The sequence below is a fragment of the Arachis hypogaea genome, chromosome 17 (assembly GCF_003086295.3).
Source record: "Arachis hypogaea cultivar Tifrunner chromosome 17, arahy.Tifrunner.gnm2.J5K5, whole genome shotgun sequence".
NCBI classification, from domain to species: Eukaryota; Viridiplantae; Streptophyta; class Magnoliopsida; order Fabales; family Fabaceae; genus Arachis; species Arachis hypogaea.
Genome location: NC_092052.1, coordinates 104761338 through 104769372, shown reverse-complemented (window position 1 = coordinate 104769372; position 8035 = coordinate 104761338). Strand labels below are relative to the sequence as shown.

Genomic DNA, 8035 nt, shown 5'->3' with positions numbered 1-8035 from the left:
TATTTTATGTTTGATGGATTATAAACTTGAAAATGTTTAATTATATGTTTTGGACAATGTTTATTTTGCTTTGGATAATGTTAGTTTTATTATTCTATTTCAAAAATTTTAGTTTATAATTATGTTTATTACATATTTATGGTTATAAAGACTTTAATGTTTATAAATTTAAAAATTATAATTTTTTTGTCTTTAAAAATTATAAATTTATTGAAATGGTTGTGAAATTATATATATTATTTAATATTTATAAAAAAAAAAGATTTGAGGGCAACCCGCTAGCCTACCGCTAAGCAGGACGGAAGAGGAATTAAGAGCCGCCTCACTAGGCAGGACAGATCAGCCCACTAGATAATGGACTTTTGGCGGGGTGGGGCGGGCTTTTCGGTTTGCCACCCCTACCCCACCCCTTATTCTGCATCTTAACTCTCGCCAATGACCCTCAGATCTCCATTACTCTCTCACACCAACCACTAAACATCCTTTCTGGGAGAGATGTAAGAAACCCAGATCCCCAGGCGAGGAACCAGGCGGCAAGAGATCTGTCGCGGCTGAGGACGCATCAGTCTCCATTTATAGAACCCTGAGCCCTACAATTGCAGCGGAGAGCGCGACGGAACTGCAGAGATAAGCCAGAAAGTCAGAGTTGGGTTTATGGATGTAAGACGCGCACAAGAGTACAGAGAGGAGCTAATCGGAGGAACCACCGCGCAGCTGAGACGGCAATGGCCTTGTGGTCAGGCGGCAACAATCGAGGACCCAGAAGGCAATTCAGAGGAACGCGGAACCAAGGAGGCGACTATGGAGCTGGTTCCAGCAACGGTGGATGGCGGATGGCGGCTGAATGGTGAGGGCAAGCACAGTGTTATCGAGGGACAAAGCGGTGGAGCGTCTTGGTAGGAACCGGGAGAGTTAGTGTTTATATGAAATCTTGGTATGATGTTTTCAGTGACTCTTTAATGCTTTTTGTTTATCCACCTTTGATGTTCTTGTTGTTTGTGTGAATACCTCTTGATTTGTTGGTTTTCAGTTTCAGATATGGGGATTGAAAGAAGTGGAGAAAACAAAATTCTTGGACTGAGATTCACATCAAGACACAAGCGTTCGAAGAGGTATGTATACCTTCTGTTTCTTATGCTTCAATTTTTAGCTTCTATTGTTTGTTGCATGGATTGGTGTTCTTTACGTATTTGTAAAATTTTACACATGAGCACTTGCTTTAATTTTGGTGCTCTGTTCTGATCAAATTGCCCCCTGATTTGCATCTTCATTTTCTTCTTGCAGGTTCTAGGTACCCAGATTCTTGATGCATCGCCAGATGCTTATGCCTACTGGGAGGCCTTGGATGCAAATCAAAGAAGTTGAATGTGAGCCTGCAACAAAAGAAATTCTGAAACACAATTCAATAGCAGCAAACAACATTTCTACTATATGGACTATCCACTAGCGGTGAACACAGATCAGATTGAATATGGCCAAAATTTCGATCTGATCTGCACTAAAATCATCGGATCAGATCCAATATTTACAATTTTTAAGCTTGGATTCCATCAGATCAAATCCGATCTGCACATTTCCGGATCAGATCGGATCAGATATATTCGCAAAATACAAAAATATTTTTAAAAGCTTATTTTTATTAAAAAAATATCAATAAAATTCATTTTTTCTATTCTTTTAAATATGTTTACTCTTAAAATAATATTAAACATGCTTTTCTTAAATAATAAATTAAAATAATACAACATATATGATAATTATTAGTTGAAATAAAATATAAAAAAATTACTTATTTATTTCTTTATTTTTGCGGATACGGTACACAAAATCTATAATCCGATTCTATTAGTATGCGGGTCTGATCCGATCCTATTAGTTTGCCCTTGCGGATCGAATCTATATCTGTAATTTTCGGATTGGATTCGAATAAATACTGCGAATATACAGATTGAATCCGATCCATGAACGCCCCTAAGTATCAACTATGTTGACTACATCTCTTGGAAAACGTCTACTATATAAAGGAGAGGGTAACATCATGTTTTTTAAATATTAAAAATTAAAAAATAAATACAAAGCAAAATAATAAATAAATAAACCAATACTTACCATGTGTGAGGTTATCCATGGTCAATATACATACAATAACACATCGTGGTAGTTATTAGACCAGCTATTGCCAATAAAGCAACAAATGGTTCACGGTTAAAGATGCATGTGTTTGGTTATGGTAAATAGATAATTGTTGCAGAAGATGAAGTGTATACGATATGGATGGATTAAAAATACGTGTTTGAAAAATAGTTTGTTCAAAAAAACACCCTAACTCATGTTTAAAAAAATGCTTTTTAACTGTACCAGTAAAAATTTTAACCATTCCTCCCTTTTAATCTTAATTACACTTCCTTGTAATCCAAACTCCCTCTCCAGTGCCACCATCTTCCGCCGTCACCAACCTCGAGTGCCGTATCAAGAACAAATATCTCATTTGAATGAAAAATAAACATCTCATCTGCATTAAAAATAAACATCTCAAATATACCAAGAACAAACATTCTATTTACATTAAGAATAAACATCTCATTTACATGAAAAATAAACATCTACATGTGTATATAAAACTTCCCCTATGCACCTTCTCACAATATCAATATGCACGTCTAGCATGTTGTTGTAGACGTAGCCTTTTGGATCGTGAATACCGAAAACGTTACCGAGAATAGCGTAGTCGAGATTCACAGAGATAGAGTTGTATCGATAGGCGAAGTAAGGATAACAGAGTACTTCTCCACTACGCATTGTGAGCGTCGATTCTCGGTGGCTGGTCAACGGACATCGCGATCCTCAGACATGACACGTGCATCGACCGCAACTGCTCGTATAGCGGGTGTCCTAGGATGTCTGCCTTGTACTCTGCCACATCCTCTGAGTCGCAGTTGTTACTTTCCGTCATCGTCAGTGAGATGGAAGAGAAAGAAGAAAAGATAGAATTTGAGGAGTGACAGGTGGAGATTATTGGAGTATCAAGAACTAAGAATAAGTGACAGAGAGTGAAGACAAAGCTTGAGGAAGGAAAGGTCGTTGAGCTTTTGGTGTCATATGCGGGAGTCCGCGGCGGCGTCGGCATGGTGAGAAGGGAACCAGAGATTGGGAGGATATGATGAGAATAGGAGTCCGTCCGTACTGTGGATGAATTTAATTGTTAATCCTGATTTCTCAAATTTTAAAATCTGAAATTGTAAAATTAATTAACAATCTGATTTTTAATTAAAATTTACTTTCTTTTTTTACTCCATTGTTCACATTGTTCAAATTTATTATTGTTTTTCTATACTTTTTCTTTATGAAATTATTCACGGTTTTGTTAGGTAGACAATGACCTTTGTGAACAATATGAACAATGAGCTCTAGAATTGGTCCAATAAAGTAAAAAAACACTCCACTCCAAATTAGCCCCTAAACCCTAACATTAGGATAATCATTTGCACACCTAATGAATTAAACATCCAGTTATTGTTAACTGTGCATGAGTAAACCGAGTCAAAAGGAATAACCATCCAATTACGAATCAACATAACCATTTGCATACCTATTGAATTGAACATCCGGCCTATGTTACTAGTAACTACTTAATTAAACCAGCCGCATAAATATTAGACTAGCCATCCGCATACCTAATAAACTGAACATCTGGCTTATTATCCATTGGTGACTATGTGTGAATGAGAAGAATTGTCATTGATGAATGACGATAAAACATCACAAAGCGGTTCATCCAAATTAGACTCCATTTATGAATGTGACTGTTATGCACGTATAAAAATATAGCAACGTATGGCGCTGGACGTCGACGACACTACCGCGCACGGTGAGGTTGCGATGGGCCTGCACGGCCGGCGGTGGGTGGACAGCAGAAAGGAGGATGCATGAGATTACTGCAGCGCGATCTCACATTGCAACAGAGTACAAACGGGACGAGGAGAGGCTGAGCGGCATCAAACCGGACAGTGGAGAGGTGTAGCGGCGCCGGAGTGACTCTGCGGATGTGGTATTGGGAGTAATTGTGCCAATTGTGATTTGGTTTAATTGCAAATTCTTATTTTTCAAAATTTAAAATCTAAAATTAAAAATAATTAATTAATAATCTGATTTATGATTTTAATTTTAATTTTTTTTATTGTATTGTTCGCATTGTTTAGTATTCTAATTACTTCGGAAAATTGATCCTCTCAATTGTTAAAAAAAATTGAGAATATAAAGTGTGATCTCTAACTCTTTATTGCTCTCTCTCATATTTATTATTAATCCCACTTATAAAATTAATGGTAAAAAATCACATTTACTCCCTCAATTGTTAAAAAAAATGGGGAGAATTCATTCCCATTATCTCGGAGTACTTTTCCAATTACTAATCATGTGCGAACTTTTCCAACTCAAAAATCTACCTTTTTATCCCATTCAAGCAAGCCACACATTGCCAAAAAAAAAAAATCAATCAAAACCTTTGGTTCTCAGTTTTCACTTCCTTAGCATACATATCAATCAAACAACAGGCAGCAACTGAAGCAAAGAAAGAAAAATGAGAGCACGCTGCACCTCGAAGTGCACAAGTTATCTTGCGTCAACTCCAACGAAACCATGGACACCATTCTCTGAAGCATCTGAAAGACCCGCAAAACCGGTCTCCGTGGTGCTGCTAAGTCAAAATTGCAGCCCTTCCTTCACCTCTCGTCTCCCACACAACTCGGACCCTGTAATGCAAAAAATTCACAATTCCAACTCCCTCATTCTTCAATTTGTTTTTATATGCATTTTTGTTTTCAAAGGTTTAATCTTTTTTCCTATTTATTTGCTTGTGTGGGGGTGGTTTTCAGTGGCTTTCGTTTTATTAAATGGGAATGAAAGAAAGTGAAGAGGTTTTGGGTAGCTTTTTGGGTTCGAAAAGTTTGCATTTGATGAACAATTTTATAAAAAAATGGTAGAAAAAGATTAAAGGAAGTGAAGGTTGAAGATGACGAGAGTTAATTTTAAAATTTAACGTATTTTTTAAAGATAGTCAACAAAAATTTAATAATTAGATCATAATTTTATTTTTAAAAATATTATTTGTATACTAACATCATCCATTAAAATAAGTAGTATTTGTGTATTTGTATTTCAGTATGCAGTGACCGATCCAAAAAATTTATCTTGGGAGCAAAAATAATAAACATTACTATCAAAAGATATATTTAAATTTAAAAAAATAAAAGTGTACATTAATTATTTAAATACAAAAAAAAATAAAAATAAAAAATTACATTAGCTGCTAACTTTCTTTTCTTCAAATCTTGAAGGTACTTTTTTTTTTGTTTTCATAGTCTGAAAATGTTGAATAATTATTTCATTATCAACTTGATTGAATGTCTCTCTTTTTATATAACCAAACAATCATTCAACCACTCGTCTCCCATTCAATTACGAAGTGGACTCTTTATCATATTTTAAGAACTTCTTTTTATTAGAAGAGACTCATAAAGTGACTTCAGATTCTAGTGGTAGCTTTCTATTTCTAATGGAGTGACTTTGTTTTTGAAATATTTTTTCATTACTATTTCTAAAAATAAAAAAGTATATATTTTAAATTAGTAACTTTAGAAATTTATATGCAACATAATTACATATAATAGAATAGAACGAAAGATAAACAAATAAATAATAAGGATTACTAAATTGAAAATAAAATAAAATATATAAATTCATGAAGAGAATGAAAAAATATATTAACACCACCTAAATTATAATTGTTTGAATTAAAATCTGCAATTAAAAATATTAAAAAAAGAAACAATGAAATTAAAAGATACATAGAGTCATAGAGAACTATATAAAACAAAATAGAGAATTTAAAATTTATCTTTTGATGAAGAGAAGATGACTACTAGATAAGGAATAAAAAAAGAAGGTTGAAAATATGAAACTTAAAAGAGGGTTTAAGAGAATAAAGGAGTGACGGCTAGAATTTGAGAATAGAAGAAGACTAAATTTGATTAGGTTAACTAATAGTTAAAAGGATAGAAAGATAAAATGAATTTGGGACTTTAAATAATTGAGCTTAATTTATTTGTAATGAGGTCATTTAAAATTTAAAATGAAACATATTATATGTATACTAGTATTTTTACCCGTAATAACATTACGGGAATATACATTTTTTAAAATTACGGTTCACTTTTTTCTGACAGTATAGATTATGCATGACACAAAAGATTTATAAAATGAAACTACTTTTACAAAAAAAGTCGTAGGTTGACAAAAATTTCTAGCTAATATAAATAAAAAATCAAATAATAAGATTTTTAGTTATTATTTTTATATGAAAATTTTTATTAATAATTAATTTTAACATTCGTTATTTAAAATTTGAAACAATTTAACATGTATATTTTTACATTTAATTAGGTGTTAAGTCTATTGCACAAATAGAAATAATTAATTTTTATACTTATTATTTAAAAATAATATTTTTCCTCTCTCTATATAAAAATATAATTAGATATTAGTATAAAAAACATTATATGAATAGTTATAAAATTAACTCAACTAATTTTTTAAAAACAATTGAATCTTGATTCTAACTTTTAATTATAACATTAGTATTCTCTCCAAATTATATATAATAAATATTTGAAAGAAGAGAAATGGAAATATAGATTAAAAAGATAAGCGGTAAAAATTTAAAACTAAATAAAAAATTAAAAAAATATGTATATAATAATAATAATATTTTTTATTTGAATTATATTATTTTATTTTCTGTAGAACAAAAGGTAGAAAAATAGAGAATGAGAGAAAAGAGAGAGAAAGATAAAGATGAAAAATGAGAGTGAGAGTTTGTTAACTTTAGAAGAAAAAATTTTATTTTAATTATAATAAAAAAAATATCGGATGACATATTTTGATTTGTCAAATTACTGATATAAAATATAAATTATATACAGAGTAAAAATGGTAGAGAGAAATAGAAAAATGGAGAGAGGTAGATGAGAGAATTTAGGAAGGGAGTTTATTAATTTTGGAAAAAATATTTTCGTTCAATTTTAATAAGAGAGTGTCATGTGACACATTGGATTATTATATTAGATAGTAATATATGATATATAATATAGGTATATTTCAATTTCAATTTTAATTTTAATGCAATTAAAGAATGTCATGTTGTACATTTTGATTGTCAAATTAGTAATTAGTCATTGATATTAATAATGATATATAAAATAGATAGAGTAGTTGAAGGAATGAGAGAGATAGAGAAAGAAAGATGGAGGAGGAGAGAACTCTTTAATTTGGAAGGAAAGATTTGATTTCAATTGTAATGAGAAAGTGAAATGTGGCATCTTTTGGTTGTAAAATTAGTATAGAGAAAGGAAAAATTCTTTAATTTTGAAAGGAAATATTTAATTTCAATTACAATGAAAGAGTGATATATAACACATTTTGATTGTAAAATTAGTAAGAAAGAGAGGAGAATTCTTTCATTTTAGAGAAAAAGATTTGATTCTAATTGTAATGATAAAGTAACATGTAGCACATTTTGATTGTAAAATTAAAATATATAATAGAATTTTTTTTAAACAAAAATGAAATGAGAGTGGGGGCAACCATTGCTTTTATTTTTTAGTATAAAATTCATTTAGTTTTTTCATGATTAGTTTGTCCGTCTTTGATGGTTAAAAATAATTATTTATTTTTTTTGCGGTTAATTGAAAAAATAATTAATCCATGGAAACTAAGCGATATCATGAGGACTACGGGGGCTAGCTGGTAGAGACAGCTTATCCCATGGCAACGCAAATGATCACTACTCAGTCGCAAACATCCTTCACAAAATTTCCCAACTTCTGATGGAGAAAAAGTTCACGAGTCTCTCTATTGATGGAAAAGCCGATTTGTATACTGCATATTTTGATACTCAGGCACAGAATCGAATTTGTAGTATAATATTTAAAAAAAAAAAAAGAAAAAGAAAAAGTAAGATAAGATAAGCACAGACATG

At 31.5% G+C, this 8035-nt stretch overlaps 1 long non-coding RNA gene across 1 annotated transcript; it reads left to right on the top strand.

Annotated features, from left to right (window-relative positions):
- The first annotated feature begins 263 nt into the window (after positions 1 to 263).
- LOC112767177 (uncharacterized) lies at positions 264 to 1958 on the top strand. Its single transcript, XR_003184760.3, has 3 exons — positions 264 to 934; positions 1031 to 1112; positions 1285 to 1958. It is a non-coding gene; the product is annotated as an uncharacterized lncRNA (long non-coding RNA).
- The last annotated feature ends 6077 nt before the right edge of the window (positions 1959 to 8035 follow it).